The sequence below is a fragment of the Ananas comosus genome, linkage group 6 (assembly GCF_001540865.1).
Source record: "Ananas comosus cultivar F153 linkage group 6, ASM154086v1, whole genome shotgun sequence".
NCBI classification, from domain to species: domain Eukaryota; kingdom Viridiplantae; phylum Streptophyta; class Magnoliopsida; order Poales; family Bromeliaceae; genus Ananas; species Ananas comosus.
In genome coordinates, this window is record NC_033626.1 from 8,726,896 (window position 1) to 8,752,567 (window position 25,672).

Below are 25,672 nucleotides of genomic sequence, written 5' to 3' on the forward strand. Positions count from 1 at the left end.
CACCATATTTTGTTGGCCGTGGAGGTACAGTGTCTGGAAGCGTAGGTAGAGTCTCCAAAACCGCTTCCATTTGATCGGCACCTTGTGATAAAGCTTCTAATACTCCGCCATATGAAATATCTGACAGGACACGTGTCACGCCCCAAATTACCATGTTTCCCCGGGCACGCTAACAGACCCGCCGTATACATTAACATTTTTCACGAAGTGATAGCTATACCTGTAAACAAGTTATAACTATAGCCAAGAGTATAGAGCTGCTAGAACTGAAATATATACAAAATATAAATCATCCACTGTACATACAAAAACCAACAGCACAACCTCGCTCCAGCGAGTACAACTAACCATAATAGTATGTACAAGGCAAAATCTATCTAACTCTGCAAGGGTACTTCTCTAGCAATGTAATACATTGAACTTACGCAAATTGCGAAGTTCGAGTGTGTGGAAGGATATTTGGAGCTATCCTACATCTTCTAAAGGGTTTAGAGAAGATATTGGACAAGTTTGAGAGTGATTGGAAGGCCAGAAGCATGAAAGTGCATTGTTCTGGCGAAATTCAGCATTTTTTTGCATTGTGTACCGGTACAGCCATCATTGTGTACCGGTACACAATGACAGATACGTGGCAGCAAGGCTAATTTAGTAATTTCACTTCTTTAACCCATCCTTATCTACCCAGCACGACCTCTGGAGCTCCTTAGATGATCCTAGAGCTCAGAGAAGTGTTCTTGCACCTCTCTCACTTTCTCTTTCTAGGGTTTCTCTCTCTTCGAGTAGAAGTCGCCGATTCAAGCCGATTCCGCGTTCCGCTCGATGTTCGCTGGTTTGGAGACTCAAGGAAAGTCTTTGGCATGTGGGGAGAAGGATTCTTACTGAATTTCTGAGGTCCTATCACCAGGGGAAGCTAAGTTGCAGCTTTTGATAAGTATTTTGCTTAAGACTTCTCTAATTTGAAGTTTAGTATCGGAATTTGAGTTGTTTTAGTTTCTTTGCTCCCAGCTGAATTAGGAGTTTCCAGCAGCTAGAGAGGAGTTAGTTAGCTGTGATTTATCCACTTTAGACCAGGGATAAGCTGCTTTGAAGCTTGATAACGGTAATTAGTTATCTATGACTCTAGTTCGGCTATACGAGGTTTAAGCGAGTAAATTGATGCAGTTTGGAATTGTTTCTTCGCAGCAGGTTTCCGAACCACCTTGAGCTAAATTGGTGACCTTGGGGGACTGGTTTGAAAGGTGTTTCAACCAAGGGTAAGTAGAAATTTCAATTAGAAAACTGATTACGTAAGATTCCGACTATATTAACTAGTATACAAGTGTTTTGATGCCGTTTGGTGATTACTCGCAGCAAGGTTGCAATCGACCGTTGGATTATCTTTGACTAACTTGTGAGAGCTTTTGGAGGTTAAACTTGAGGTACTAAAGTGAACCAAAGTAGGGATTTAAGTTACTACTATGTACTAAGTGAGAATTTTGCCGATTTCGGACATTTTGGCCATCGCTTCAATGCGATTTTGATACTCAGTTTTCAGCAGGTTTGAGACCTAGCGAGCTGAATTTTGGGACTCAGTTGGGGCTGGATCGAGCTTAGTGCTAGGTGGGTTTGACCTAACCAGAGCAAGTGAAGCTCCCCTATGTTCTATATGTTACTATAGATTTGGTACATAGGTGCATTTTATGATTATGTGATTGATAAGGATTTGAAACATCATCGCCGCATCGGTTGAGATATTGTAATGAAACCTCTATGAAGGAGAGAGAACTCATGCATAAAAGTATTCATGCATAAAGTATTCATGCACTAAAGTATTCTTGTTTAGTTCAATTGAATAACCAAGAGATAAGTTTATTATGCTTCTATAAAGTAGAGAACAATTACATTCTCTTGACCCTATTGATAGTATATGAATAGTGAGAAGTTTCTAATGCAATATGTAAAATTGGCATTACTTTTATGTGTTACTAATCTAGTGGATACTAGCAAGTTTCATTGTTTATCATATTGAGAATTCCGATCAATAGATCGAGAGTGAGAACAGAGTGTACTATGACATGATGGTTGAGACATATTGGGCTATGGACTTTGCTTGCTTGCCATCGTGCTCATTCGCACACGCTTGTGAGGGTAGCTCCCTACAAGCCGGCACTCCGGAGTTGGCCTACGCGACAGTTGCTCGCCCGTGCGGGATTGGGTGCCGAAGTGGATTGCCGTGGGGAGTATATACTACCACGAGGCAATCCACTTCGGCACCCAATCCGTGGGGAGTATATACTACCACGAGGCAATCCGTGGGGAGTATATCCAATACTTTTATTATTCAGTCGATTCATTACTGCAGAAAGTATGATTACATGTTGATTATATGTTCATTACCTATTACCTGTTAACAGTATAGATATATCATGCAATTACTGCTTTTACTTTCATTCAGTATATCATGAGCCTAGTGGTGTAATTCGCCGAGGCTGGCGGCTTACCCACTGGGAACTATTGGATAATAGTTCTCACGCCCTTTTTATTGTTGTTTTTACAGAGTCACCTACAGGAGAGGCTAGGGATCGCGGCAAGGGAGTCGCGTCTAGCTAGACATAGCTTGATGTTTGCTAGTTGATCACCTTCCTACTCGTGCCACGGCCGAGGGTGATGTATCCATGTATAGAGAGACTACCATTGTACATGTATTTTTAGTAACCCTGTGATGTATATGAGTAGTTTGAATCGGGGATTTTAGTTTTGATTTTGCTCTTTGATGTTGAGATTTTTGGTTGTATACTCCTTATTCCTCTGATGATGGTATTATAGACTTATACTTGCTCTGATATCAGGATAGGATACTTCTATGTTTTCCTTCTATCGACATGTTTTCTTTGTAGACGCCTTATATACTGCAGGTGTATGGCGGGTCTGTGCACATGCCGGATATGCTTCCGCTGATACCCGGGCGTGATAAGCAAAAGACCCGGGAAGGGAAGACTCTAGCTCGCGACTCCCTTGCCTCTGTCAGAATCCACAGTAGCAGCAGCAACGGACGGCTCTGCAAAAAGGTAACAACAATGGGGTGTGAAAACTACTGCAAAACAGAGTAGTCCTCAGTGGGTACAGTCACCGACCTCAACGGCCCACCAACTAAGTTACAGTAAGGTATGCAAAGGATAGAAAATCTGGAAGAAACTCTATAGCTATATGCTACTATATTATCGCTATCCCAAACCAAGCTCACTGTAGATAAAGGAATGCATCGCTAGCTACACACTGACCCAATCTCAAGGGACTACCGATTAGCTCGTCCAGCCTGTATCCAAACTACACCGCACACCACCCACGGGATGGCCGGTCCAAGAAACTGTTCAAACAGGAATACTGCAACATCAACGCAAGAAAAGCCTCACTCTAGAGCGGTACTCGTGGGCGCGACCCAATCGAGTATGCAAGCGTGTCTTTTCCGAGCTCAATCAGGCTCACACAGGCTATAGTCAATGCAAATGGGTTCAACTAGTCTAACAACCAAGATTCACGTGCCCTCGGCACAATCTAATACAAGATGGGAAAATTTGGGTCCACCGTCAGTCTCGACGGCACCCAACAATACAAGACAGTCTAACCCTGCTGAAAAAAATGATCTCGGCCTCTCAGTACGAGCGTAATCTCAACCTACACTAATCTAAGTATCCACGACGCACTAACAGCAGTGATACAAAAGAAAAGTCAGTTCCTGAAGCTAAATTTGATAACTTTTCAAAAAATGCAATATGTATGTTCTATAGGTTTTCTCCTACGTCAAGTTCCATTTCAACATGTAAAATTTATCTAAACTCATGACTTTAAGCTCCAAATTCAGATATCATATATAAACATGCAAATCAAAATTTGAGCTACTAAATAGGATAATTCATACAAATTAATGCATGCTGAAATCTCATACAATTTAGGAGAAAATCCGATGATTTCGGTGTACATTAACCCACCTAATACGCTAATCCAATCCCAGAATGAACTAAAATTTCACGAACACTTTCCTCTAGTTCTGATTCAAAAGGGAGGCGAAGACAATCCAGAAATCCTGCTGCATTTCAAAGCATCAATAGGTTCAGTTCGAAAAAGTAAAAGTGATAACCAATTCAAATCTGCTGATAATACTTAAACCCTAGATTCATTACCTCTCTAAGAATACAGCAATCCACTTGATTTGGGAACTTAACTCTCCGACTACCCTAAATTACCAGACTAGATTATTGTTGCTGCTAGAATCCTGTTAAAGCATAATTTTACTTGCGGAAAATGCCAGCCGTTAGACTACAATCTAACCATCAAATATGCTAGAAGGAGGAGGAAGAGATACATTATGAAATCCTCAGCTCCTACACATTGCTAACATACGTTTACATCAACTATTCTGAATCAAAAGAGGTTAGGAATTGGGTCTAATCATCAATGTGTAGTATATGCTAATTTTAGATAATTTCGAATCAAAATCGAAATTCTCCTTATACTAACCTCCAAATTAGCTCAAAGAACTCTTCCACTAGTTCAAGATGAGGATAATTTCATCTACGTCACCACCAAAGGACAGCTAATAAAATAGATAAAGAGAATTCCATCAAAATTCGGCTTCAACCACAAGTGGACTGCATGAAGTTCTAACACAGCATCATAACATTAAATCAGCAATTTAACTATCATGCTATCTAAATTTGAGATGAAGGTTGCAGTCCACTAGATCCTCTTACCTATTAAAACACCTTCATGAATTAGATTTTACTGCCAATAATTAAGAACGAGGTCAAAAGAACTCAAAAAAAAAAAGAATCACCAATGCTGAAATTTTACTCACCCTACAAGATTTTAGCATTTAACTTCCACTAACATGATGTGAAGTGAAGTGAATTAATCACTTTTCTCACGTCTAATAGCCAATCTAAAACTTGTCACGCACGAGCCCGCTACCAATTTGGTCCGGTTCGGGCGCGTTAAACAGACGCCGAACGGACAGTACCTCCCCTGTCTGCCTAAGGCTAAACAGCGAGATCATGTACAACAAGTTCCCAGGAAATCACTTGAATACATACACAATGATACAACAATAGCGAGAGCACAACCAGTACGAAACAACCAAGAGTAAGCATCACAAGTAAAGTATATACGAGTGAATAAAAGAGAGATACTTATCTATTACAACCATTCGACCTTTATACATCTGATTATATTTAAACTTCCAAAACATAACATAAGGTTCACAATCTTCCAAAATATCTTACACCTATACATTATCTACTCTCAAGCATATAGGGTGACTACTAATGCAATAGGAAGCATCTGCAACCTCTAGGGCGCTAAGCCCTTGCCACGATCCTCGCCGGGGGTACTCAAGCTCGGCCCTACAACAAAGTGGAGTGAGAACTATTGTCCATAGTTTCCAGTGGGTTCGGCCGCCAACTCTGCCGATCTCCCCACTAGGTCTAAGCAGGCATAGGCAGATAGATAGATAGATAACTTGAAAGCAACGACAATGATAAGGAAAAATGCAAGTACTCTACCATGCCTTAATCCAATATAATAAATGCATGCAACTCATAGTAAGGGCTAGCTACTATACTACTATGTTCAACCATAAAACTATTCATTAGATCACCCAATCTCTCGGCTAACCCGGAGGCTTGCTCTCAATCTCACGTTTTTGAGTCTCATAGGGGAGGAGTCTCGCTGCTCAACTACCCCCGAGACCGCCTGCGGACAGCTAGCGGCTGTCTAGGTAGCACACGACGACTGCCTCTCGTGTGTCTAAACTCCGGAGTGCACAGCTTGTGTAGAGCAACCACTACAAGCGCAGACAGGCTATGTGAGCACGATCCAATCCTTGTGAACCAAGGATACCCTACCGATTAGGGTTGTCATCATCATGGAATCAATGTATTCTTATACTCAGCATCCTAGTGCTTCGACTACACTAAGGTTCTCATATTCCACTCGTTCTTGTGTTTACATTTAACTAGATGCCACTCGTTATCAATTAAGTGTTTCCAAAACACTAGTTGTACACAATCACTAGGTTTTCATTCACCTAGGATCCAATCCACATGTATCATCTCATTATAGGGTTATTAATCAACATGTCTCAACCTCATGCATACTAGGCCCAAGTGTTAAACAAGCAACATCACACTACCCCTAGCATACAAGAATATACAACAACTAATAATGCACCCTATAATGTATCATGCTCAATATGCAACTTGATCAATAACGAGACTTAGACATAGGGGCAGTTCAACTGCTTCGGGATGGTCACCACTCACTTGTTGGCGATGCTACGAAGTAGGAAAGGAACTCGAAACCTCCTAGGATGCTACTTTGGCCCTCCGAATAGAGACGAAGCCCAACGCCCTCCGCTTGGCAATATCTACGCACCAACTCGACGAATAATCGAACCGTCGCCGCCAACGCGTTTAGATACCTAGCAATTAGGTTTACAACCAACCAACTTAGATCAAAACCCTAGATTTCCCAAAACCCCATTTTGGAGCCCTAGGTTGCAATTAATGCATTAACTCACCAACAAAACCCTAGATTCATGCAATTAGCACATCACTAGCATCATAGGGTTTACCTAAAACCAATCCTAGAGTATGAAATTCCTACCCTAGAAACCCACCATTAAAGAGGTTGGAGCTTACCTCACTAGCTTGCTCCTCCTAAGCCTCCAAGCCCAAGAAGAAGAAGAAGAGGAAGAAGATCCTTCTCTTGGTCTTAAGCTCCACCTAACCTCCCACCTTCTTCACTTCTAGAGAGAGAGCAAGAGAGTAAGCTCTAGAAAGAGAGAGGGAAGTGTTTAGAGTTGTAAAAGAGTGAAGAGAGAGAGAGAAGAGATGCCCTAGCACTCTTATGCACTCCCACTTACACACACTTGCAAGAAACCCCCTCAACTTTCAATATATCACACAGCCCATTTTTGGGCATTTCAGGCTACGGGGACCGGTCCCTTTAAGGGAGGACCGGTCCGCGAGAGCAATTTTCTCAGCTTGAGCTCCAGCTCAACCCTTACACGCGTATGGGGACCGGTCCCTCTTAGGAAGGACCGGTCCCAAAGAGCAATTCTGGCAGGTTGAGCATCAGCTCAACCCCCACATGCTTACGGGAACCAGTCCCCTCCCAGAGGGACCGGTCCCCGAGAGCATAAAATCTGCGATTTGTGCAGATTTTGCACTACTTGCTCTCGCGGGTCGTCCTCAATGCACTTTATGCATTTCTATCGCATTCGGACTTCCCGAAGCATACCAACTCGACAATTAGCCGACTCTAAGCGAAGTCTAACTCTCGGATTTCGAGAATTCACTTCCTTGCAAAAACCAATCCTAAGTTGCCGAAAAATAAGATTCAAATCCCTCTCTAATTCCTGCAATTGGAGTTAGGTCGCTGCTGCTACCAACCTTCCTGAGCCTGCGCAGGGAAAGGAAACAGCAAAGAGGAAGGGAATGAGAGGGGAAGAAAAAGAGAAGAAGTAGGAGATGAAAAAGAGAATAGATGATTCTATTCTCTGCTGGGTACTTAAAGGATAAGACTCTCATTTAAGGGTGGTTGGGAGTAGTTAAGTTGCACACAAGGTGTTACTTAAGCACATTAACATGATCCAATTGAGAATGCATTCAGTTCAGAGTAATTTGCAACATCAATTGTTGCGTCCAAACCAAATCTGACTTCTCTCGGCACTCTCCCGAAGTGCCGACTAAATCACATATCGCAAAATTTTGAAAAAATACTATTTTGATATTTTTCCTGCACACTACATCAGATACAGTAGTCTTTCGACAGTTAAGCACCAGGGACACTACAACACGTCTAATCGTATAATGTGATCTTTGCATAATATCGACCTGAAATAAAAACACTCATAAAAACTACACTTAACTTTCTTTATATATAAAAATAAATATAAAGAGATATTATATATTAAAATCATACCAATACTCTCTCGACATGTCCACGTGGCTGATTCGCAAGGGGTGGGCGCTGTACTAGTCTAGATATCCACCTCCTGGTGCTCCTCCAATACTACTGCATGTAAACAATGGTAGCTCGTATAGGATCTGAATCTATTTCAACGTCCACCTCTACTATATTCATCAATTTATCATCCCAATACTAAATATATGAAGCATGATATGTCATCCAATTCTCATCTGCTCTATCTCGTGAAGTGATACGAGATATAACAACCACTGCTTCAGGTATACTGTAGAAGATCAAACTGTCGAAGCAAACGATCTAAAAGATGCAGCTCAATAATATGGAAGCAGACTAATGTGGTCCTAGATCGCCAAACCTGGGACCCCGCTACACAAAAAGGTGGGAATGTCTCTAATACTACATCTGTATAAGGTCTCAATGTAATCTATTGTGAAAATAAATATGGTTACTTACTCTCTCGTTTTTAAATATAATTTACAATTATAATAAAATTGAGTTACTTTCATTTATCTAAGACTCATAGCTACTAATCAAGATGATCACGATAAAACTCAATGTTAGTAGTATTAACATTATCCCGAAAGGATTCCTCATCATCACTAGAATCAACATCAATTCGCCCTTGATCCTCTTCATCACTTTTAATAATATACCCCTCATCACTTTTAATTATGTCCTCATTATCAATTGTAGTTCTCATTTCCCAATCGGTCCATTTACGACCACTAAATAATGGACCTCAACTTTGATTATGAGGAATACTCAACCTGCAAAGATATTTAAGATTAACTATTCGCATTGGTCCAATTTTTATGTAACTAAATTATACAATCACCTACCTCTTATTTTGACCAATCAATGGAGACGGATCCATCGTAGTAGATGGCAATGATGCACTAACTAGCATACATGGGACTCCAAACTCTCTATAACACTTACAAAACAAAGTTATTAATTTTGCATACATAAACTAATTGAGGAATTATAACAAATATTTATACAAATCATTACTATATATCTTAATGTAGGAACTCATTCGCAATTGACATAATTTCTTTGATAATCACTACTAAGCATTTCCATGTAGTTAACAGTACTTGGACGGTCTTGTGTCGTCAACACATGTTTCTCTACGAATAATTTTATACATTCATGTAACGAAAAAAAACTCATCACACCAAATAGTGCATTGTCACTTGATATGTTAACTTATAATTCTCATTTGTTAGCTCCTATTGGACATCAAACCATTATGTGGAGACGGTTTTCCACTCAATCATAGTTAGTAACCCTTATATATTTCCCTTTCAAATTTTCGAAATGTGATATTACGTTGAATAGCAACCAATTCTTTACTGCCACCAAGATATCGTGGTACATTATTGTTCACGACTAAGTTTTCGTCCCAATGGATATAAAAAGTGTTAGAATTCGTCCACATTAGGATTTATCTAAAATATTCCTAATCCATATGGAATAAGGAATAAATATTGGTAGTTATCTAAGATATTCCTTGTCCGCATGGGATAATAAATAAATCTAAGAAATATATCCTAATCTGTTTAAATATCTATCTATGTGAGATACAGTTAGAATAGGATTAGGACTAACGTCTCCCTTATGGCCTATAAATATATAAGGTATTGGCCACTTTCAATATACAAGAAAAATTAATTAATTTCTCCACAAAAGTCTCTCTCGGGTTCGTTCTAGGGCACCGTCGGAAACCCTAAGGATTTGGGCGGTGTGCGGTGATCGACTCTAGTAGCTAGATTGCGACGAGTAAGAACAACGTGCAACAAATTGAAATAGGTATTTGGCAGATTAACGAGTTCATAAAACAAGACGAGGTCTAATCCTGGTAATTGTAATATATTCCGCAGTGAAAGAGGTATGTAAAAATCTATATGATTTTTGTGATTTATTTTGGGTATTAGTTTATCCAACAGTGGTATCAGAGCGGCGTAGTGCTTGTTTTCGCTCGATGATCTATTTTTTTTTTTTATATCGAATAGATTTTTAATTGTTGTTTTTTAAACAACAAATTTGCATTGATTCGTATAAGAGAAAAAAAATAATAATAATAACCGGCAAAATTTTTGAGTCGCAATTGGTAGACTACACCGGGTTTAGAAGTGCATGATAGACCATCTAGCCCGTGAGCTCGACTAGATTAGGCCCGCTGTGTGTTGGGACCGCATGCAAGTTTGACCAGCATACCAGGCCTACGGTGCCCACCCATGATGGACTTGCAGGGCTCGCTCGCAATGGGCCTGCGAGGGCCTTCCCTAATTGGGCCCTAACGCGTTGGTAGGCCCAATGCCTTGGGCCGCGGATGAGCGCAGGCTGCATTGTGGGCCAATTGCAGCTCGCAAGCCTAATTCCGTAATTCGTGGTCTTGAGTTATGTTCGATGTGAGACTTGAACCCACAGCCTTAGCATAAGGCTTACTTCCTCTAACCATCCAGACCAATATTTAATTGTGCAAAATTATGTATGTCATATTAATATGTATTAGTTATTGTCGTCTTATATACATTATAGTTACTTGACAAAATTGCAATATTTTTTTAATTTGCGATGTGGATTTATTCTTGATCAATTTGATATATTATTTTAATCTGTATTGGATGAGATGATTATTTTCAAAGACGAAATTTTTTATTTCAAGATGCAATGAGAAATTTTATTATCAAATTGGATTGAGAATAAGATTATGGATATTTGTGCCTAATTTAAAATTATATGTATTATTATAGTGATATATGGTTTCCAAAATATTTTTATCGCAGATTTGCTATTGATGAAAAGAATTATGTCATATGGTATAGAAAAATTCAATATCTCCTTAATAAAAGAAGAGTACTTAGCATTTAACTAACAGCATGGTTCGGCCTGAAGATGGCACGACGATCAGCACTGTTGTGATTTGCAAGCGTATAATGAGTGGCTTGAAAAAGATCAAAGTGCACGCTATACGATGTTGATCTGTATGCATGATGACTTGATCAAAGAATTTGAGAGTTATGAGACTGCTAAGAATATGTTGGAGCAGCTCAAAATAAAATATGTTAGTATATCAACCACGAGACTTCGTGTCTTGAATCTCAAATTCAATCAGTACATGTTGGACTCAAAATATACTATGGCAAAGCACTTGCGGGTGATGTTTGCCATGATAAGAGAACTTAAAGTAGCTGGTTGCGAGCTGACTAACGAACAACAGGTTTAGTCAGTTATAAGGTCCCTACCGGATTCATCTTGGGATCAAGTCAAGTTAGTGCTAACTCACAATGAGGGTAGTAAGGCCTTCGATGTTATAGCTCGACATCTTGAGTTGGAAGCAAAGCGCAGAGAGGCGAACCATACAAACGCACTTGTTGCCCATGGTGGATAGTGCAGAGGCAAGTGGCCTAAGCGTAAACACCGAAATGGAGAAAACAAATATAGAAGACTGGGAATCGCACGTCGAATGAGGGCGGAATAGATAAGCGCTGCAAAGGCATGCGTGGAAAGAAAAACTTAAATAAAGTGAAATACTATAACTGTGGAAACATGGGACACTTCGCTCGTGATTGCACTGAGCTGAAGAAGGTAAATCCTAATCCTGACTCTCTTATTTATGTATGTTCTCATGTTTTTGTTGCTCACGTTTTCTCTGATTGGATTGTAAACACCGGAGCAACAAAGCATGTAACGAGAGATCGAGCAGAATATGTGGATTATCATCGATGTCTACCGGCAGCCATTATGTCACGATAGGAAACGACACTGCGGAAGAAGTCCTTGGTATTGACGCATACCAATTTAGATTGCACAATGGTTGTTATTTAATATTACATGATGTGCTGTATGCACCAAATATTCGATGTAATCTATTATCAGTTTTAGCATTTTAGATTAGGTTTTTTCTTTTCAATTTATGGATACCTAGTTAGCTATTTATTTGGGTAAGGACTTTTATGGTAATGGCTATTTAAAGAATGATTTCTTTGTCTTAAATTTGGACTTGGATTTTATTAATAACAATAATAATTTTGATTTATTAGTTTCTTCTGATATCGTGTCTAATTCTGTAAAATGGTATGCAAGATTGGGTCACATTGGACAAGAAAGAATAGTTAGACTAGCTAGAGAAAGCCTGTTGGGGTCACTCGCTAAGCTTAGCCTACCTCCTTGTAAACCATGTTTAGTAGGAAAGGCCTGCAAAAAGCCATTTGGTAAGGCACGTAGGGCGACTCATCCTTTGGAGCTAGTTCATTCTGACATATGTGGACCTATGAATGTGAGAGCACGTCATGGCGCGTACTATTTCCTCACTTTCATTGGTGACTATTTTCGTTTTAGTTCAGTATATCTGTTGTCTCACCATTCAGAAAGTTTGGATTACTTTAAATGCTTCTTGGTGGAGGTTGATAACCAAATTGAAAGAACTCTAAAAGTTCTACGTACTAATAGAGGGCGAGAGTATTTATCAGACCAGTTTAGAAAACTATGTGAGAAAAAAGGGATACGCAGACAGTTGGCTATCTAAAATATTCTTAATCTATATTGGATAAGGAATAAATATTGTTAATTATCTGATATATTCCCGGTCCGCATGAGATAAGGAACAAATCCAAGAACTATATCCTAATCTGTTTAAATCTCTATCTATGTGAGATTCAGTTAGAATAGGATTAGGATTAACGTCTCCCTTATGTCCTATAAATATATGAGTTATTGGCCATATTCAATACACAAGAAAAATTAATTAATCTCTCCACGAAAGTCTCTCTCAGGTTCGCTCTAGGGCACTGTCGGAAACCCTAGAGATTTGGGTGGTGTGCGGCGATCGACTCTAGTAGCTAGATTGTAACAAGTAAGAACAACGTGCAACAAATTGAGACAGGTTGTTGGCGGATTAACGAGTTCGTAAAACAAGATAAGATCCGATCCTGGTAATTGTAATATATTCCGTAGCAAAAGAGGTATGTAAAAATCTATATGATTTTTGCGATTTATTTTGGGTATTAATTTTATCCAACAGAAAGGAACACATTCGTTGGGCATAGAGTTCTAAACTAATATAATAAAATATACAAAAGTATTACACTTATGACATATTAACATAGAACATCTCTAACAGACAACAAAGGAGAGGGTGAGTGATGGAATTAGCATTTTGCGGACACGGTCGGTGCGACTTCTATGCTGTCACACCCTGAATTACTACGTTTTCCCGAGCACGCCAATAGACCGACCATATACATAGAAATTTCTCGTGTATACGAAGCGATAGCTATACCTGTAAATAAAATATAGCTACATAAGAGGTAAGGAGCTGCTATAACTAAACCAAACATATATATAAAACATAAAAGGGTCCATTGTACATACATGAGCCACATAACAACCTCACTCTAGTGAGTATCACTACTATAACAGTATGCACAAGGTAACAACCCAAAACTACCTCTAACGGGTGCTCCTCTAGCAAAAGACCAGGAATGGAAAGGATCTAGCTCGCGACTCCCTTACCACGGTCGAAATCAGCAGCAGCAGTAGCCGCAGACAAAGGCTCTGCAAAAAAGTGGCAACAACTGGGTATAAGAACTGCTGCAAAACAGAGTAGTCCTCAGTGGGTACCATCACCGACCTCAATGGCCCGCCCACTAAGTCTACAGTAAGGTATGCAAAGAATAGTAAGGAAAGCTGAAAAGAACTCTACAGTTACATTCCACTATATTATCGCTAACCAACACAGGCTATCTGTAGACATAAACATGCATCATACTGACCCAATCTCACAAGAGCTGCCCAAACGGACCCACCCTGCCTGTAGCCAAGCTACACCGTACACCACCCATGGGGGTAGCCGGTCCATGTACACTGTCCAAACATGACTACTGTGACATCAACGCAAGTAAAGCCTTACTCCGGAGCAGCATTCGTGGGCGCGACCCAACCGAGTATTCAAGCGTGTCTCTGTTGAGCTCAATCAAGCTCACAAAGGCTATAGTCGATGCAAATGGGTCAAACTGGTCTAACAACCAAAGTTCACGTGCCCTCGGCACAATCTGAAACAAGATGTAAACATATGGGTCCACCGTCCTCCTCGACGGCACCCGATAGTACGGAACAGTCCAAATGCTATTGTAAAATGAGCTCGGCCCCCTAGCACGAGTGTAAACTCAACCTACACTAATCTGAGTATCCACTATGCACTAACAGCGGTGATACAAAAGAATAACAGCTCCTGAAGCCAAATTCAGTAACTTTTTGAAAAGTGACAAGTGTAGGTTTACGAGTTTTGTCCTAAGTCAAATCTCAGTTCAACATGTAACAAATATTCTAACATTAATGCTCCAAATTTAGATTTCATATAAACATGCAAATCTATGAATTCAAGCTACTAAACATGATGAACGAAGCCAAGAATACATGCTGACAACTCTATGACTTAGAAGGAAATCTGACGATTTTGGTAAAAATTAACCCACCTCGAACGCTCGTCCAACATCAACTAGAAGTCGATAGGAGAAGCCTCACGCTACCTCGACCTCCAACGGCCTCAACTAGACTCAACCACGTCGCGCGCGCAATCCTCCAAAGACAAGCGAAGAAAACTAAGATCGAGCCTGAAAAAATGCTAGGAAGAAGGCAAGAGAGCTAGAGAGAGAAAAGGAGCCACCCTACCTGAGTTCTCCAAGCTCCAAGCACAATTGAGAGAGTAACAGGGTCGGTTTGGTTTTATCGCCAACAAAAATGACCGAAAGGCTCTTTACCAACTCAATTTGCCTTTTGGAGTACCGGTACACAACTTGGGTACCGATACTCAGCCCTTTTTCTGCAAGCTCGCGCGTTGGGTACCAGTACTAGCCCGATGCAGTATCGGTACTCAGTCCCAGTACCGGTATTCACTAACAGGTACCGGTACTAAGTATCAACTGCGCAAACCCGAGCGCATTCAGTTCTGTAATCCCTCTGGGGTACCGGTACGCCTCCCAGATACCGGTACTCAACACTGAAATCCTGCACTTCGCAGATTTCAGTGTCAGAACTCTACTCACACTACGTCGAGTTTGTTTTGCGTCCAATTCACGCTAAAATGACTCTGACTTATCCCGGTACCCACCAGACGTGTCAACAAGCTACAGATGCTGAAGTCTCGCAGGCAACCCAACACGAGGGACAATACATATGTTGATTAAAAGCTCTGGAGGGAAGGGGTTGATTACAGAGAGAGAGTAATCTGAGAGAGAGAGAGAGAGAGAGAGAGAGAGAGAGAGAGAGATAGAGAGAGAGAGAGAATGATTTGTGAGAGAGTGTGTGTGTGATCTGAGAGAGAGAAAGGGAGGGGGGGTCAGAAAGAGAGAATGGGGTTCTGTAGAGGGGTTTGGGGGAAGGGGTAATAGGTGTATAGAGAGAATAAAAGAAAGAGATAAATGTGAGAGGTAGGGGGCTCTGTGAGAAAGGTTGGGGGGGTGTGCGTAGTGAGAGAGTGAGAGGAAGAAAGAGAGGTGAGAGGTGGGGGGCTCTGTAAGAAGGGTTGGGGGGGTGAGGGGGTGTGCGTAGTGAGAGAGTGAGAGGAAGAGAGAGAGATGGGGGGTTCTAGGGTTAGAGAAAGAATGAGGAGAGGGGGGGATAGCTTAGGCCATAGAAAGAGAGAGAGAGAGAGAGAGAGAGAGAGAGAGAGATCCGGAGATCGAGCGAGAGAGGAGGTGGGGAAGATAGCTTGGGCAAGGTAAGCGGTCTAATACGAAGAGAACACGGTGAATGATTTATCGTGTTCAACTTAACATCTTGGCACTAGCCCTGCTCGCGTGGCGCTGACGTGAGTCACGTGACGCCCGCATGGCAGGGAGAAGACCAAAATTGTAATTATAAATTTGGTGAGGCTATTTTTGAAATAAATTTTTGAGGGAGCCAAATACAAAATAAAAGCCTTTTTTATAATAGTCTCCTGTTAGCTTTACAATAATATTTTTCTAAGTAGAAATAGATTAATTAGGTAAAAAGATTAAAACTTTAGAACTGTAAAAAAAATCATGACAAGTATCTGCTTTTAGCCCAAAAAAACGTATGGTGACTAATAAAAAAAAATACTTGAAGTGAACAAATGAGCCACTTTGCAAAATCCAAAAATTAAAAAATGACTAAAAATAATTAAATATGTGTAAAGTGAACGTCAATATGAAAATTGCAATTACTTGTTTCGGTACTCATACAAAAGACTACCTTTAAATTTTTCTCACCAAGAATGGATGGGGCTTCCTCATCTACAGGCCTTATTCACGTGAACCGGTTAAAATTTTCTTTTGAAGTGACTTTTTTTTTTTTTTTTTTTTTTTTTTCAAGAGTAAATTTCAATTTGCTCTCTTAGGTTAAGCTTACATTTTTACTTTGATATTTCTATGTTCAAAACTTGCACTCTGCTATTGTATGATTTAATTTTTATTTTATTTAAAAATTTTATGTCAAATAGGATGGCAAAGTAAAAAATTTTAAAAAAAGTCATATGATGAGAAAATAAAAAATTGTGGTAAACCACAAGATAGTTAATTGTCAAAGAGCTTGTTTTTGTGTGTGTCGGTGTGTTGATTTGAAACGTAATTTTTTTTTTCAATTTAGTATAAGGTCGGGCAAAAAACTTTCTAAATTTAACTTTTTAGCTAACTAAGTTTAGGCTTAACCTTGTAAACTTATCCATCAACTTGTGTTATAGGGCCAAAACACGCTTTCTAGATGATTATTTTTTTCATTAGGAAACAACTTAATTCAGTAAGAAAATTAAAACTTCAAAATTATAAAATATTATGACTAATTATATTTTTTTAACATTAAATTGATACAATGACTAATATGAGACTTCAGATAGTTATATATATATAAGAAGTAATAGGGCTGAACTTGTAACTCAGCTTAAGCATTTTGAGTGATGGTTAGATCCAAGAGATTAAGAGAGTTAAGCGTGCTAGGACGAGAGTAGTCCTAGGATGGATGACCCCCTGGAAAGTTTGGGTGTCACAGTTGGTATTAGAGTTAATTACTAGCCGCAAGTGTGAGATGAGTCTTAGCTGAATCAGGGTCAAAATGACAATGCTAGCAAGACGAGTCTCTCATCGCCTGATACTTGTGAGTCTGAGCCTGATGCGGACGTCAGGGCTTAAAAGGGGGAGAATGTGAGACCCCAGATAGTCCTATATAAAAGGTATAATAGGGCTAAATTCTTAACCCAACTTAAGCATTTTGGATTGTGGCATTTTGGGTGATGGTTAGGCCCAAGAGGTTAAAAGAGTTAAGCATACTAGGATAGAAGTCCTAGAATGGGTGACCCCCTGGGAAGTTAGGGCATCACAACGGTACATATCATTTACTCATAATTTAGAGGGGATATATTTTGGTAAAAAAATTAATGGCTATAAATTTTAGGCCAATTTGCATAAAAAATCCACAAGTTTTGAGCTTTTGCAAAATTTGGCTGTCTTTTTTTATTTTGCAGATTCAATTCGAATTTTCAACAAACTGATCAAAATACCCTTATTTCTTTTTTTCCCTCCTTTTTTTTTCTCTCGTTCCTTTTTTTTTTCTTTCCGAAGAGGCAGTGGAGGCAGAGGCCTTTGCCTGCGCACCCTCGTTCTCGACTGCGCCCGCACCTCCCGCCCTCCTCGCCTCCAACCCTGCCGAGGCAGCGCCGCTGCCTTCTTTTTTTACTCTTCGACCCTCCTCCACGGCCTCTCCGGCCCATCCGATGGTAACGAGGACGGCAACATGTTCTCTTTCTCCGCCTTCGCTTTCCAAATCTACTGTAGCAGATTTTGCACCCACCAAACTCACTTCTAGGAACGTGTTGTCCACACCACCGCTGCCGACGACAAAGAGGAAGTGCTTTTCAGCGCCGAAAAGCTCGCCGGCGAGGGAAGGGCCAAGCGGCCCACCCGCCTACCCTAGAGGGCGACGGTGAGCGCGGCCTCGGCGATGTTGGAGGCGAAGAAGGCGAGGGGTGCATGGAAGCATCTTTGGATTAGCAGTTTTGTTTGTTTAAAACTAAACAATATTAACTAAAGGCCAAAAATTAGAGAATAATAAAGAAAATCGAGAAGAAGGAAGAAAATGATGAATTTTCACTGTTTTAAAAGAATGTTGCACTATTATAAACGTAAGTTGCACTATTTGAGATGTAAACTGCACCCTTTAAGATGAAAGTTACACTTTTTAAATAAAAATTGTACTCTTTGGGAGATATTTACACACTCTTTGAGATGTAAATTGCATCTTTTAAAATGAGAGTTGCAATTTTTAAATGAAAGTTATACTCTTTGAGAGATATTTACACTATTTTTTCTCTTAAAAGGTGCAGTTTATACCTCAAAGAGTGCAACAAGAGGGAAAATAGTGTAAATATATCTCAAATAGTGCAACAAGAGGAGAAACAGTGTTAGTGTTTCTCCTCTTGTTGCACTATTTGATGTATAAACTGCACCTTTTACGAGAAAAAATAGTGTAAATATCTCCCAAAGTGCAACTTTTCTTTAAAAAGTATAACTTTTATCTTAAAGGGTGTAGTTTATATTTCAAAAAGTATAACTTACATCCATAATAGTGCAACGTTCTTTTAAAACAGTGCAATTTAATCTTGTAACGACTCAGCCCACTAGCAACAATAACTTGTTGGGCCCAACCACCGGCCCAAAATGCTTAAGCCCAGTTATTATTGTTAGTGTCTAAGTCTCTTATATACCCAATGACATTCTCATTCATATCCGATGTGGGATTATTGGGGTATGACAGACTCCCCCCGTTAAGGCCCTGACGTCCTCGTCAATCCAATCACACACACAGCCCAAGATCACCAAGCGATGTGAGACTTGTCTCGCTAGCCTTTGTCATTCCGACCCTGACTTAGCCTATCAATCATCGACCCTGGCTTAGTCTGTCATTCCGACCCTTACTCAGTCAAGACCCATCTCATACTTCCGGCTGGTGAACTGCCTCTGATACCAAATGTAACGACTCAACCCACTAGCAATAATAATTTGTTGGCTCCAACTACCACCCAAAATGCTTAAACCCGGTTATTATTACTAATGTCTAAGTCTCTTATATACCCAATCACATCCCTATTCCTATCCAATGTGAGATTATTGGGGTGTGACAAATCTTAACAGTGCAACTTCATTTTCTTCTTCTTTCTTCTCTGGTTTTCTGTATTATTCTCTAGTTGTTGGCCTTTAAGTTATTTCCTTTTGTTTTAAACAAATGAAAGTGCTAATTTAGATATGCTCCCGTACAATTCTCGCCCTCCTCAACTCCGACACTGTTGAAGCCGCGCTTACCGCTGCCCTCTGGGGTAGGCCGGTGGGCCGCGTGCCCCCTCCCTCGCCGGCGAGCTTCTCGGTACCAAGAAATGCCTCTTCTTTATCGTCGGTGGCGATGGTGGGGACGCAAGTTCCCAAAAGTGGGTTCGGTGGGTACAAATTTACTTTCACCCAAGTGTAACTATTTTTCTCCCCCTCCCTCGTGGGCGTGCTTCTCGGCCTCAAAAAGCACTTCCTCTTCATCATCGGCAACGACAGTGGGGATGGCGAGTTTGTTTGGCGGATGGAAAATCCGCTGTAGTGAAGGTGGAGGGCGAAGACGGAGGAAGAGGACGCGGTACCATCCTCGCTATCGTCGTGGAGGGCCGAGAAGGCGGTGGAGGAAGGTCAGAGAGAAAAAAAAGAGGGTTGCCGCGCAGCCTCGACGGGGTCGGAGGCTAGGAGGGTGCGGGGTGCACGGCCGAGGGCAGGGGCAAAGGCGAGGGTGAGGGCGGGAGGGGCAGAGGCGAGGGGGGTTGTTTCTGCCTCTGCCTCCGCCGCCATCTTCAACGAGAAAAAAAAAATGCGAGAAAAAAAAAAGAGAAAGAAAAAGATATAAGAGTATTTTGGTCAATTTACTGAAAATCCGGACTGAATCCGCAAAATTGAAAAAGGTGGACCAGTTTTGCAAAAGCTCAAAACTTGTGAATTTTTTATGCAAATTGGAAACAAATAAAACTAGGTAAAGTGAAAATAATAATAAAACTGCAAGTACCTAGAGCAGGACTCAAAAAGGAATAGCTTTAAAATTAATTTTGTCACGCCCTACACTTCAGCGAAAGCTCACCAGTCGCGTGCACAGACCCGCCGTATACACCACCACCTCTAGTGTATACCAGGCGTCTACAATCCACATAGTAAAAGCATAATATCTTAACCGGGTAATCAGAGCAAACCTTAAAAGTTCAAAAGCTTATATCAACATAAAACCAAAATACAACTTAAAAGTAAAGTATAAAGTACATTCTAACAGTCCCAATATACATCTCTGAACTAAACTAAAATAAGCTTGCATCAGTTCATCTATTTAACACCGACGAGGTTCTAGCTAGCTGCTGACCCCTTGCTAGGAACCCTAGCCTTTCCCACTGCGGAAGGCTCTATACAAAAGCAACCAACAAAAGAGCATGAGAACTATTTAACAATAGTTTCCAGTGGGTAAGCCGCCGAGAGTGGCGAAGTACACCACTAGGTCAACTGAGGCATGAGTAAACAACAATAAATAAGAAATGTAAATACAACAAACATATAAAGTGAATTTACTATAAACATGTCTCAACAAGATATGCTTTCTAACATGTCTTATGTACTAGTTCATCATATACAAGTTTTATGAGTCATGCTAATTATCAGTTTAATCATCTATATGTCAAGATTCATGCAGGATATCATCATTACAGTTTAACTAGCTAATGACATCATGTAGCTATCTTCCTACACTAACAGAAGTGTAATCATACAGGTAATGTCATTACATCTAATGACTAACAGGATTGGCTACCGTCTAGTATGTTTATTACTAGATATATTTCAACTAATGACATAAAGTACCTTTACTACTATGTCCATTTAAGGTTAAACTCATTTACATTAACCCAATTAACAAGAGACTTACACTTGGTAAAGTCCTGGCTCGTGCCATGCCTAATGGCCCCGTGGAAGTTAACACTACCCACGGCAATCGACTTCGACGCTCAGTCTCATACAAGCGATCTGCTGTAGCGTAGGCCAACTCCGGAGTGCCGAATTGTAGGGCGCGACCCTCACATGCATGTGCGAATGAGCATATTGGCAAGCAAGCGTAATCCATAGTATAGTATTCACAAGTTCATCATGTCTCTAACATGAAATCTTATCTTTGACACAAGGTCGACAATTAACAATAAGTCATATTCTACTATCAACTACTTGGTGACATATTTCAACCAATGGATATTATGACTTAAACAGATACATGATTTATATCATATTGATGATTCTAACGGCTATACCCGCATACTCACATATAGTCCTCTCACTACTCTTTGCACATAAAGAAAGTGGTTTACTAAGGTCATACTCAATGACTCACTCTGGTTATCACATAACTCATGGCACATATCCTATATCTCTACATAAACCTCCACTACATGGAGTAAACAAGTATTATGCAATTACTTCTACTTGACTACACAAGTATAACATTTCACGACCCTTAGGTCATAATCTATATCATTAGGTCCAATTCTAGTTATTTAAATAGATCATATTCAATAGTATAATGTTCATGTTATGTCAAAATGCCCAGTTCTAGTTACTTAACTAGATCATACATAAGAACACAAAATTCATGCGATTTCTACCATGTGAAAAATGATAATCAACTTGTTAACACAAGTAGGCAAGACATCATATAAGGTACTCTATATATGATTTCTATACAATTCAGTCCACAATATAAATGTATATGTATGTAACTCCATTATATATAATATGCTAGAAGTTCTGTCATCATTTCTACCACATGAAATTACATGATTTAACTCAAAGGTACGACATCATAATACTGTTGGAACAAATACCGCACAGAAATCTGATTGTGATTTAAATCTAACAAAATCTTATGATAAAATTAATAAAATCAACTTACCGATAATCGCTAAGTCCAAATAAAAATTTAATTGATCCGGAAGCGTGCGAGGCACTGCCCTAAGGCGTATTTCCGTCCTTACGTGCGGGATTAACCGGAAATAACACCCCAAGGTACGACCGGAATTCCTCCTCCTGCGAGCACGATCGTGAAGGAGGTTGACGGAGACTCTTTCAACACCCGATGATAAAGAAATCAAGTAAATAAACAATTGATAAAAAAACTTAAATTAAAACCCTCTTTTCACTTGTTGTTTTTCCACCGTGTTCATATATCTATGAACAGTAGAACAAGTGTATATAAATATATATACAGGGGAATGAGAAAACTTAACGTTGGTATTCCCAACGTTAACATTTTCTTAATTAGCCCTTTTAATTAGCACCCACATGAATGTCCGCATGGATTCCATGCGGACAAATAGCGCGAGCATGCGTAACGTCCGCGCGTGCACAGTGCGTGCGGACGTTCGCTTAAAAAATAATAATAATAAAAATAAATTAAATTAATATTTTAAAATATGAAATTTAGAGATTTTGAATTTTCTCCAACAAATACATCATTCATTCAATTGTACAACTAACTAAATGTCATATTCATAGCTTTACAGCTATTTATTATTGAATGATGTCATACTTAACTTGTCTACACAAGTTTACTAATATCATGAATACATGCTAAACGAGCGAGTAATCTATATAAGCTAAGCAATTTCATAATCTTTCCTCTACTACATAGAGATTCTCTGATGTCCGATATAAAATGCATATTGATGCATACACCAAACATTCACACATATATCCAAATGAATATGCAATAATTCTAATTTTATAATGTCGAAGAAGACATAGAAGGAATTCACCCATTTCGGTAAGGTTAAACCCACCAAATAGTCGACGACTCTCATCGATCTCGCAAGCGAAGGTGTTCGCTAGCCTCCAAGTACCCTAACAAGCATACTAAATCAGCTAAGAGTTTCAACCGAGCTTCACATAAGAATCTCACATAATCACTTCACTTAGGTAGAATTTTACCTCGTATAGAGTCCCAAATTTGAGCTCCACTTCAATTCAAGTTGGAGTACATCAAAACCAACCTATAAGAGTCATTCAAACTCAGCCAAAGTGGTTTCTGTAATCTGCTGTGAGTAAATACCATAAACTCCACTAAAGCATCTATTACAATATCAAAACTAGTGAAATAGTAGCTAGTTTACCTTTCACAACTTCAACTCAGTTTCAACTGAGTTAGGATTGAAGAATCACAGCCAAAACACCTCTTCTATAGCTGCTACAAACCTCCCCCAAATCAGCTAGCAACAAAGAAGCAAGACTAAGCTCAAATCCACTGCTACATCTACTAATACCTCAAAATTAGTGATTAGTGGAGTTTCTCACCTACATCTACTAATACCTCAAAATTAGTGATTAGTGGAGTTTCTCACCTCAACAAGCTTTAACTCAATTTCTAGCTGAGTTAGAACTGAGAAATGCTTCCCAAAACTCTCCTTTTCACCCTTCTATAGCAGCTCCAAAACCCTCCAACTCAGCTAGCATCAAGAGAGGGAAAGAAATAAGCTCAAATCTATTGATTTCCACTAAAAATAGAAGAAAAACTAGAGAGAGAGAGAGAGAGAGAGAGAGAGAGAGAGAGAGGGAAAGGAGCTCTTACCCTATTCTTCAGCTCAAACATGATAAGAACCAGCTAGGGGGTCGAGTTGGGAGGTTTAAAGATAAGCCTCAAAATGAAATTACCAAGAAACCCCCTTATCCACGCAGCTGCTATATTGGATAGCGGTACTCGGGTTGAGGGGTACCGATACTCAATAAAAAAAAAAATAGATTTCGTATTATCCAATGCACTTTCACTCTTCCGGCCACTTAATCACTCAAGTAACATGCCGAAAATCTCTCAACAACCCCTCACAAGATCTAGAATAGTTTCATTACTATTCTAACACTCGAACTTTGCAATTTGCTAAAGTTCAGTGTACTACAATTTTATTATTTTATTTTATTTATTTTATTTATTTTTCTAAAAGAAATTAACATTTCATGCACATAATATGCATCCCACCTTAACTTACATCGAAAATTTATTTAAAGGACAAATTCGCCCTCTTAGGCTTAGTTTGGTATTGAGGTCTATCTAACGCTATTAGATAAAATAGAGTTGAGGAAAAAACATAAAGGGATATGATTCTGTGTTCTCCGGTGGGACCGCAGAAAATATATCTAACCGACTCATCGCGATTTGCGGAACGCAATATTACGTACGGAAACAAACAGAGTATTTTTCCAATGTACTTTCTTATCACACGTAACACAATCTCCCCGCAATTCCAAACGAAGCTTTAGATATTTCCCTCATCTAGAAACGACGTTCAAGTGGTTCATTAACTTTTTTTTTTTTAATTGACCTTTTATTTACTTCTAGTATATTAATTTAGTTCAATTATTAGTCAAGCTTACAATTTTACTAAATCTAATAATTTTCACCAACTTCCCTCCATCCTCCAACGTAGTACACGCCTCGCGGTCAAAAATAGAGAAAACAAAAAGTCTTCCATGCAGAAAGCTCAGGATCTAAGGTGCAAGAAGATTAGAGTCATGATTCCCACCTCGAAGCCGCCTCGCCCACGACTGATTGCACGACTTTCCGGGGCTCAAGCCGAGGTCGATTTGGGGGCCTCCGGTTCCTTTGTAGAGACGGATGAGATCTCCGGCTCTTTTGCAGGACAGACTAATGCGACACCTCCGATGAGTGACTTGGCCTCGCCTCAGAATAGAGACACTACCCACCCCCTTACTCCCGATGAGATACAGCTTATCAAGACTGTCTGTGGTATTTTTGATATAGATGTTGGTGCGGCGCCTATTTGTCAGAACGCTCATGCTCGCTTTATTGGGGCAAACTATACAGGGGTGTAGCTTTTGTTCCTCACTGCTTGGACTTGGGATGTTCCTCTTTTCTTTATGGCTAGAAACAGAATCTTTCGATTTCTTACTTGGAATGTACGAGGCCTCAACGACCCCTCTAAGTGTGCTGTAGTCAATCTCTTCCTTCGGCATTGCAAATGCTGTGTTGTATGTTTTCAAGAAACAAAACTTTCCTCTACTTCTAGTGCCAAGTTTCGCTCTTTTTCTGGCCTCCATCTGCTTGATTTTCGGACCCTAAACGCAGACAGAACTAGAGGAGGCCTGCTAACTGCCTGGAATCCATCTTTATTTGAATGTACTCAAGACTGGGCTGGCAGATTCTCGCTGACGGTGGTGTTAAAGAGGATTGTGGATGGGAGGTTAGTAACAATCTCGAACGTCTATGGGCCTACGACAACAAACTTGCGTCCAGATTTCTTCCTTGAGATTCGTGCAATTGGTGAGCGGGTGATGGGCGCGTGGATTGTGCTCGGTGACTTCAATGTTCTTCTCTCCGTCCAGGACACGAATGGACCCAATGCAAACATTACCGACATTTTGAATTTCAGAGAAGTTGTGCATGACCTGGGGCTGCTTGACCTTCCCTTACTCAATAAATCCTTTACTTGGTCCAATGGTAGGGGTGCCCCGACTCTAGAACGTCTGGATCGCGCCTTTATCTCCAATTCCTGGCTCCTAGCTTTTCCCCGATCCACTCTCCGAGCACTCCCGCGACCTCGATCTGACCACACGCCCTTGGTACTTGCTGCCTTTACTTTTATTCCTCACGCAAATTTATTCAGATTTGAGAGCTACTGGCT

At 40.1% G+C, this 25,672-nt stretch overlaps 2 long non-coding RNA genes across 8 annotated transcripts; one reads left to right on the forward strand and one right to left on the reverse strand.

Annotated features, from left to right (window-relative positions):
* Nucleotides 721-2,814, forward strand: LOC109712038. 3 transcript variants are annotated; one of them, XR_002216754.1, is made up of 6 exons: nucleotides 721-931; nucleotides 1,006-1,099; nucleotides 1,186-1,253; nucleotides 1,351-1,418; nucleotides 1,538-1,599; nucleotides 2,537-2,814. It is a non-coding gene; the product is annotated as an uncharacterized LOC109712038 (long non-coding RNA). The 3 variants fall into 3 exon arrangements; XR_002216753.1 differs by having other exon boundaries at nucleotides 721-1,099; nucleotides 1,535-1,599; XR_002216752.1 differs by having other exon boundaries at nucleotides 721-1,099.
* Nucleotides 5,360-23,678, reverse strand: LOC109712191. Of its 5 annotated transcripts, none has more exons than XR_002216788.1 (7): nucleotides 23,605-23,678; nucleotides 23,378-23,482; nucleotides 23,150-23,245; nucleotides 22,968-23,029; nucleotides 22,820-22,880; nucleotides 13,421-13,527; nucleotides 13,238-13,252 (listed from the first exon to the last, which is right to left on the reverse strand). It is a non-coding gene; the product is annotated as an uncharacterized LOC109712191 (long non-coding RNA). The 5 variants fall into 5 exon arrangements; XR_002216787.1 differs by lacking the exons at nucleotides 13,238-13,252; nucleotides 13,421-13,527 and adding exons at nucleotides 20,032-20,404; nucleotides 20,920-21,066; XR_002216790.1 differs by lacking the exons at nucleotides 13,238-13,252; nucleotides 13,421-13,527 and adding an exon at nucleotides 5,360-5,378.